The sequence below is a fragment of the Atta colombica genome, unplaced genomic scaffold, assembly GCF_001594045.1.
Source record: "Atta colombica isolate Treedump-2 unplaced genomic scaffold, Acol1.0 scaffold125, whole genome shotgun sequence".
NCBI lineage: Eukaryota > Metazoa > Arthropoda > Insecta > Hymenoptera > Formicidae > Atta > Atta colombica.
Window position 1 is genome coordinate 3,761,557 of NW_017259212.1, and position 10,314 is coordinate 3,771,870.

A 10,314-nucleotide genomic window follows, 5' to 3' on the forward strand; every position below is an offset into this window, starting at 1 on the left:
TAATTTTTTTCTCACGGACAACTCTAAATATACCAGTATATACAAAAGCTTCGTATATACAAAATGAGTAATATGAACTAAGATTGGACTGCACTTCAGACTGGAGTAGTATGCAATACAAGCCTATATTCCATTACCTCTCGACTTTCCCTTTGCATTTCACACCTGTAAATGTACTGTGCGTATTTGATATAATGCATCACGACGAAAGCTCGCGAAAAGAAAAAGATTACGGTTATCAAGCGAAATGTTGAACGAGAGGGTGAGGTCGGTCGGCTTTGGCGAACCCCTCGCCATTAGCGAAGCCCACTTACCCCTTTTAGCCTTTGTTGCGAGGAAGCGCGGAGAGCTTCGCGAAACGAGCGATATTATGCGGATTAGTTCGCTTCTCAATGGTCGACGAGGTGTTTTACTACCCTTTCGTTGCTATTTATTTGCACTTATAGCATGCCACCTCTAAGTAAGACTATATAAGTTAAGTATAAAATATTATACATATATTCATCGATCAATAACATGCAATCTATGTGCCATTTCGTTTTTATGCTTATTCATTTATGTTGAGTTTTTATTTATAATCCCATTATATTTATACATATGTAATATAATCATTTTATGTAATGGAGTCGTTCATTTTGAACACGACACTTCTTAATTAGTTGTACGAAGATTATATTTTTCCAAATCTTATAATGCATATAGTTATCTAAATTAAAGACAATCCGATTTCAATAAAGCATAACTACTTATTTTTAATGAGATAAAAATCCTTTTTTATGTAAACGATAATTGTTAGTCATTCTACATAAAGATTTTCATAAGTATTTTCAACTGTAAAATCTATGCCACTATTGCATTAAGATCCTTCGAATTGATTTCATTCGTGTTAAATAACCTATTGTCTAAATCATTTTCTCTGGCTAGATGAGAATTACGAAACTTTATGTCATTCAATGTTCTTTTTCAATTAATCAATCTTACAACTAATTTCAGGCTATTTTATATCAAGAATATGAGTCAATAATGAGTCTTTCTATAGATTGTAGTACTAACTGTAACATTGAGTAAGACTGAAAAGCGAAACTTATTTAGCTAGGGTTAAGCACGTTGGTGCAACCGTTGGTCGTTAATATTGCAAATACAACAAGCTGTTGCACCACAGGAATAAATATCGAGGCTAAAGTTGCGCGCACGGTACGCTTGCAATATTACTGCGACGTACAGCAGAGAAAATCTCAAAGGATTTCTAAGAGGCACAAGCAGCGAGTATTTACAAAGGCATTCTATAGCTGGGACGGGTCACTGGTACAACTTGTTGCCAAAGGCAGAACCATCGGGGCACGCCGATAAGAATCACGTTCGGGACGATATCGAAAGTAGGAGACCAGGTGAAGAAAGATCCCGAAAGTCTCGAATCGATTCTTTTCGATAGAAGATACACTCTGGTCCGCGCAGCGATCGCGTTCAAGACATTGCATGATAAGGTCTTCGCGAGCAATTGCCATTTCACAAATTGCCTCGGACATTTTTGCTATTTAAAGCCTGATTAATGGCGGAGGAAAGAGGGAGAGAATATCCTTATTAATTACTAAAATGTAATCCTCTTTCCTCACAAAAAAATAAGTGTTTTATATTTAAAAAAAGATAGATAAACAAATTAGTAAATATGTTGAAAATATACATATATAGAGGATAATCCTTAAGTACTTTAAGAGATTTTAAGAGATTTGTCACATTATTAAAATGAAAACTTCATATAACTATATGGATCCATTCAAAGAGATGCTATTAGCGCTATTTGTGATAAAAGTAGAATGACATAAATAGCGCTGATAGATCTCTTCAAACACAGCCCATATGTTCGAAATGATTAGTTTCGAAGAATGTAATGTCAACATTGATGAAAAATTTTCATTGTTTCCTAAAAATTTTCAAAGACATATAATTTTCATCAAAATAACTACTTAGGTTATTTTAAAAACTTTCACATCCTTGAAACATAAAGTTAAAATATAAAGTTTCATTAAAATAACCCGATGAATAGTTTTCAAAATTTTTGAAAAAAGAAACGAAATTTTTCCTTCAAATTTGACACTCTACATTTTCAAATGGGTATATATAGTCATATATATAAAGTTTTTGTCTTGAATTAAAAAATGTAACAAATTATCCTCTAAAGTCTTTTAAAATACTGTAAGTATTATCTTTTATTTATTAAATACATTGCCTCGTATGTACTACAATAAAATGCATACATCTTAAAATTTATATTTACCATAAATTAATTTACAGTTACGTACGTCTTATACTCAAGACTAACTTCTTTAAGACAATGTGATGTCATACGTGATCTCTTCAAAGCTTCTTGACACAATGCGTGGAGTATGTTCGCAGAAGAAGGTAATCCTGGGTTAGTGGTAGAGAGCAGACGAGTAGAAGAGTGTGCTCTCTCTACTCGCATTTGTCTGTTCTTTCTTATATCTTGAATCACAGAGAATTGTCCGGATAATTCATAGCAGCTGACCAACTGCCGTTGATGTCAGTACTATGTTCTTCTGCCTCGACGTTTGTTTCGCTTCACAGCTTTCCCTCTTGCGTATTCAAGTGTCAGTTTGTATTAGTTTACATTACGAGTTTTAATTATTAAACAGAGAAATAAATTGTTTATCTACAATATTATAAGGACTCTACTTTATAGCAATCAATTTAATTGTAAATAATTATAAAGAATATGTCAACTATTTTGAATTCTTTTCATATAAGGCTTCTTATAAACATTCTACATGCAGATTCTAAAAAGATATAATTGACATAACTTCAACCTTGTATAATTTCATATAATCCAATAATTATGCACTCCAATCAACAACGATCATTTAAATTAAGTCACGAAGTAATCCGGTTGGACGGGAAATATCGCTCAGAACTGTCGGTGGCATTCATACTTCAATTCCCTCGAGTTAAAGAAAGAATTAAAGCAAGGTGATGGGTGCGGCTAAGTAACATCTTGTGGAAAATTGCCATGGAATACTGGATAGCGATAGCCTTCCCAGATGGCGAAGAGGCTTAAATCCTGTTTGGAGGTTCTCGAGAATCCTGCGCTGGATGCAACCCAACGCGGCAACGGTTCTCGGGGAAGCAACAGTTCGTTCTTTACCCCCTTCTCCTTTCACCCTCTGCTACTTCCACTCTCTGTCCTCCTTTTGCCACCCTAAACCACCGCCACCAATGCACAGAGTTTCTTCCGACCCATTCCCGAGTTCTCTCTCTCTCTCTCTCATACTATTTTTCTCTGTCTCTTTCACTCTTCTTTCTCTCTGCTATTCATCCTCTTCTTCTGTAAACGCTTGCATGACTATACTTTGGGTGTCTACTAAATTTAGGTTTCTGCTTCCTTTCCTCTATCCGCTATTCCCCTTAAGCGGTCTCTTTCTTTTTCGTCTTCCTCTTACATTACCTTCAGGTTAGCTCTTACAGACATATAAATATAATATCATCTCTTGATGAAAAGGAAATCCTCCCTAACACTTCAGACGCCACTTCGTTTCCTGTATAGTGTAGTGTATAGTGACGTGCGACGCAAGATATAAGCATCGTACACTCATGATTATGCAAATTTTGCTGATCGTTTAGTATTCATTACATTACATGAGACATATAAAATTCATATCATCATTGTAACAAATCCTACGTTTGATACTTAACAACACTCAGAGAAAAATAGTAGTAACAACTACAGATTTTATATGTATAATTAATGTATAGATATAGTTAAATAAATTATTTTGCAATAACTGTGAAACAATTCATTTAATTATATTAATTTTACATCTTAATTCTACATACAAAACTTATATAATTGTCATCATCATTTTTCTACCAGTTGCTATCACTATGCCTTTTTCTCTGAGTGTAGATAAAAAACTTTGTTATCTTTCTGTTGTAAATTTTTTAATATGCTCAAAAAGGATTATGCCCAATTTGAGCCCTGTCTGAACAGCATTGAGACCTAGTTAGAATTAAAAAGTTCCATATGCACAATTTTGTAAAATTAGTCCTTTGAGTGCTATAGCTGTTCAAAGTTCGTTATTATGACTATGTATCATGTAGGACTGATTTTATTCGATTTCTCGAATCATCTAGTATCTGGAATATGTTCAATCTTGACGAAGACAAAACCTTTTTTGGACCTCAAATGAATAGTTATAAGTATATATTAATCGATGAAGAGAGGAAAGAGAGACACTCAAAATATGAAACAAAAGATTTTAATTGCCTAATTGAAATATGGCCAATATATGGATCTTATTTCACTTCAGTTTCTTCATCGGAACTCTCTAAAAGTAAAAAAACATCATTAACTGTTCTTACTGGCATATGATTGTCTTCGTCAAAGTATTGGACATATTCCAGATACTATGTAACTGTCAACCGAATTAATAAATTATACCAAATATATTGTAGATATTACTTAATCAATCTCAATGTCTGTGGCGACTCGCCACATCAAAGATCCAACTCGCTCGGATTCGCGTGAGCATCATGTGAATTCTCTTTAAATAGAACATCAATCTAAATTCATTCCAGGCATCTAAGGCAGGTTCCACACTACATCACCTTACTGATGAATCTAGTAATGTAGGATCGAGACGAAACGTCACGGCCAAAAAGCTTCGAGTCAGATCTTCTTAGTGGATTTGAACATCATTTGTTGTTCGGACATCCACAGTACAATCCGTTACTGCCGTCACCGCGGGGAGATGCCCTGGACGCAGAGAAATTGGATAAAACTAGTAATACATGGTCATAATAGCGAATTTTGAATAGTTCAAGCACTCAGGAAATCTCTCCTAAAGTTGGGCTTATGGAATTTTTGGATTCTCTTTTGATATCTTAAAATTTTAGGCATGTCTCAAAATTGTTCATCCGGGACTCAAATTCTTCTATAAAACTGGACGTTCCTTTAGTGCATTTAAAAATGTCACAGACATAAAAAAAGATTATTTTTTTATATTATTTAATTGTAAATAATAAAGAGAAAGACATATGTCTTCATAATTTTATTTTTAAAAAAGCCTGAAATTTTTTAACATTAATATTCATAATATATATGCAAATGTAATTCGTGATAAAGTTATACTATTCTTTGTCCTGCAAATAAACTTGGGAGTTATAGAAGTAAAATGCTTTAAAAATTGTTATAGAAGTAAACTGCTGTCAGTGTTGTAGATTTATCCAAGTTTATTAGTTTTTCTAGAGGGGCTTGCTTTCTAAATAGATTTAAAAGAAAATTGTTGCCAGCGATGTATTGGCATTATTATTGATATATCGTAAACAAGCTTGTAAAGGACATAGAAGATAACGTATATGATTATATAAAAACGCAGTGAGCACATCGTTAAAATTCAATCGATACTTTTATGACAATTTAACGGCGATCTACGTCCAGGCTTGTTTTCAGAGTAAAAACAAAATCAACGATAAATTAATGCGCGCCAATTTTAACGCGATACTCCCCTCTTCTTGGTAACATCGACAGTACGTTATTACAAATGGAAAATTGCAGATTTGCCCAATTCAAATTCATGGATATTGGTAAATTTTTGTTCGACGAGGGTCTAATAATATAAATGAAGTATCGGTGCTTGTATCTTTTAAGTGATATGCATTATAGCATTAATCATCAATTATTTTTAGAGAAACGATTTGTAACAGATATTTTTTTGTATTACTAATTATTCTATATTAATTGTAATATAATTAAAATCATGTTTCACAAAAAGAAATCATGTTGCCGAATCGGTTGGATTAGCATTCGTTTTCGCAGACAAATAAAATATTACGTCAATACTTTCATCATTGACAAACCATCATATTCGTAGATGGGCACTTCAAGCCGAACCGCGGCTAATGATAAACAAATACCGATATACAACAGTCGAGATTTTAATTAATTCCCGCGTAAAAATGTACGATACGCAATCGAGTCGCTAATGGATTAAAAGTTCTCGCCGCCGCGATATAATTGTTTCAATTTTCGAGTCAAATTGCAGCGCGTAAATGACCGCGATGACGCGAGCTGCGAAAATGGGAGCTGACGGTGGTCAGGGAGAGAAAATTATTTGTCGAAGCGCAAAATAAAAGCATCACGAAAAGTATCGTAGAAGCTGTACGACAATGTGAACACATGCGATAGTCTCACGACAAACAGTGTGTGTGAAAGAGAGAGAGAAAAGAGGGGAAGAGAGAGAGAGAGAGAGAGAGAGTGAGAGCAAAAATGAGATAAAAAGAGGAGGGAGAGAGAGAGAGAGAGAGAGAGAGAGAGAAAAAGAGAGCGACGGAAGAGGGACGATGAAAACACTGTAAAACAAAATGTTTCGTTGGGCGCAATTTCCAGCCGCGGTACCGAGTTGCGAAATGCAATAAAAATCGCTTCGTTTCACCCGCGTACTCACCGCCGCTATCCGAGAGAATTTGAAAACGAGAGACTGCACGTCGTTCGACTAAATATACGCGCGCACGCGCCGCCGCGGGATAATGCACATCAGATGAAATTAATTATGATTTGACGAGAGAATAGCACCGCCACTCGGACTCGTATCAACGGGATTTTTATTAAGCTATCACATTGCGCTATTTGCGCGGTTTAGTACTTTTTCGTACCGTTGATTTCGGAGGATTTAATAATTATTCCCACCCAATATTAAAACACGTTACGTTCTCTTTTATGACATAATATGGGATTGTTATATAATTTTAGAGACCATTTACGATCGTTTATCATTCGTTTCATAGTATTCTATAAATACATTAAGATGTTTGTACATTATAAATGTGATATAAAAATAACTGTAATATAAAAATTTTACTTTAGACAGATAATACAGATAATAGAGAGTGATTAAAAAAGGAACATTTTAGATGTATCATGTAATAACTATCTTTTAATATAATTTTTCATTATGAAAAGAATAAATAAAAATGGTAATAAACGTAAAAATCAAAATCTTATTTTATTCTTATCTCTATCTTTTTTTCATAATATCATATTATCTATTATTTAAATTAAATTAAATTTATCACATATATGTATACATTGCTAATTAATAAAATCTGTGATTTATGTTTTATAAAATATTTGCGATGTAATTTTAAATTTGGTTCTGTCATAGCAAATAATTTTAAAAAAGAATAAAAAAGAAAAAAGAGATACATGTAATATATTCCATGTCTCAATCATTTAATCATGTTAAAATCAATCACTTTACGAAAGATATTGTTGCCTTTATGATCTGTATTTTACAAATCCGTGATTAGCTATCATAGCAACATCGCAATTACGAGGCATTTTGCACAAAGACTTTACCGTCTGCATTTGAAAAGATCACTTCATCTCACTATGAGATTTCAAACTCATTAACATAAGCGATCTGAAAGTTTATCTTTTTTTCTCTTTCCTATTGAATCTGCATGGTTCTATGTGAGACATAGTATTCCGTTTTAAATCAGAGATTTATAGTGAAGTTTCTAAATGCGTGAAGTGAAAAATCACCAGAATGCGGTTGCGGAATACGCCCTGACGGATATGATACGGGAAACGCAATTTAAAATGATCTAAAGAACGGCCGTTACAAGTGAGACTATGAAGAGAAATGGAAAAGAGAAAAATATACTTTATTTAAAAAAAAATCAAGTTTTTTCATTATTAAAAAGGCTAAAATTTTCATTATTAAAAAGGCTTCAAATTATTAGAAAAATCCGACTATAACAATCTTTTACACTCTAAATAAAACAATAATTAAATTATCCTACTATAATAAGAAATTTTTTAGTTAAATTAAAGTTTCAAAATTTGATTATGTAAAAATTATTTTTACTAAAAATTAAAGAGTTCATGCAGTAGAAGATTAAAAGATAAAAATTTTTATGAGAAAGTTTAACAAATATCTTTGTCTCACATATTACAAAGCTGCTTGCAAAGCTGAAATAATTTTTATAGCCCATCTAATGTAAAAATAAGAGAAAAGTCAACAAAGGATCAAAATAGCCTAATGCTGTCATAAATTTTCGATTTTGTTTTTTATGAGATACGAGATGGTTTGAGAAAAGGAAAAGAAATGGACAATAACTGACGTTGGGTTCGTATGCAGAGGGAAAACTGTTTCTCGGCCGACGACGGTATTACGGAGAAGTGAAGATGTGCGCGTCGCACAGATTGCAAAAGAACGACGAAGAAGGTCGACAGGAAGGAAAGAGAAGAGAGGAGGAAAAGGGGTGTCGTGCCCGGCATGGGAAAAGCTCTCGTAGCTTCTCTCGTCGTGTGTCTCGGTCGCCATCCCTCGCCTTCCTCGCCCGTATCTACCACCCTCTTTTACACTCATTCGCACGCGCGTGCAGTCCATGCACACAACCGCGCGCGAGATCTCTCTGTCTCTCTTCCTCCCCCGTCACCTCTGGCTTTCTCTCTCTCTCTCTTTCTTTTTCGCTCGCTAACTCCCTCGCCGCGGGGTGAAGGACGATGAAACGCATCAAAGAATCCATCAAATTAAAAACGCAATTATAAAAAAACGTCATCGCCTCTTTGTCGAAAAGCAAGCCCACCCTAGGCGTCCCGAAACCCCATGCCGTTCCTACCCCATCTGCGTGTACACCCTCCTCGCACGTCGTTGTCGCTATATGCTAGTCGTACCGCACGTTGATGTGTCGCACAAGCAGCGAACCCTTCACCCCCTCGTCACCCGCTCTTCCGCCTCTGTCCTATCCCGGCTCTTTGCCCCGCAGCCCCTGCCTTGAACACGTACGTGGCGTCTGGGTTCCTACCCCGAAAAAAAATGCTATCGATCCTTCGCTCCCGCTGCCTCCACGCGCGGTCTCAATTATGAAACGCTCCGAAATAGGAGTATTCCCCTCCCCCTACCGCCCCGCCTCTCTCTCCTCCGCTGACGCGGATTCTCATCGTGAAGACGACAGGGTGGCGGACCGATGAAAAGCGTCGCTCTCACCCTCCATCCCGAACCCGGCGCGTCGTTGCATCAGCCCTCGATGCATTCGCGCCGTTGCATCTCGCTCCGTTTCCCGGTGTGATGCACGGGCTCTCCACAGGGACTTCGTCCCTGCTTTGGCATCATTGTGGTACAACCCTTAGCGTTTTTGGCAAATGAAAATGCGCATTTCCGTGTCGATGAACTAGCGAATGTTCTTAGCAAATCAGAGGCCCGTGCGTCTTCTTTGTACGCCGGATCTTACGTCGTCGCGACACAGACGTAAGATATTACAAAGAAACTATTTGTCGCGATAAACACGAGACACGTTCGACGATGTAGTCGAAAATCTCGTGTATTTCTAAAGCTATCTTACGATAGCACGGTCATGTCTGCGACTTTTTCCCAATGATATTACAATCTCTATTCTATACGTTTATCTTTATTTTAAAACATTTATACTTTATAAGCATGCATAAAAAACCGCAATGACTGCAAACCATCAATTTCCATCCAAATCTTGTAAATGAATGTAATTATATTATCATTATATGTGCATTTAACAATCAAAAGTTACATACTAACTATGCTTAATGAAAACTCTTCTCCTTTCTCAGTTGAGAGAAGTCTCAAGAAATAATGTTGATGGAAACTATTTAACGCAGAGCACAACTATTGATTTCTAGCAAGGAAACAATAATTCTATAAAAACAGCGTATTAAACTCTACTCTAAATTATGCAAAAGTAAAAAGCATATATTCGCGGAAACGGTCCGCGGGTTCAGTCACGGGTATATACACTGGATTTCCCAGCCTGTAACATCTACTGATGTCTCACGAAAAGCTAGCCAGCGAGCCAGTCAGTCCGCAATACTTTTTAGATCCGGCGCATTTTGATTATAGCTGCGAATTGATCGACCGACCGCGCGGTGGAATTATTGTCGTCGTGAATGCCACAGAGGATCGAATAGCTAGAGCTCGGTCGGAAGTGTGACAGGTGGTTACTTCGATATTCGCGCGCCCGACGTTCCCGAGGTACACGGAACTTGGCATTCTTATGAATAATATTCGCCAGCGAATAGGAAATTTTGTTCGGAATGGAAACAGGGAGGGGGAGGGGGGAAGGAATGACGCAGTAGCGAAACGTACAGGCGCATTAACTGCGCGATCGGATTCGCAAGTCTTGGAGAAACACTCGTCCTCGCGCGATACATTCTCTCTCTCCGAAGCACATATACCCCGAACTTACTAAAAGACTCGCCTACCCTCATGAATAATGCTCTCGCGTGCAAACCCTCCGAAGAAGTCGCACGATACAAAGTAACGAACGGGT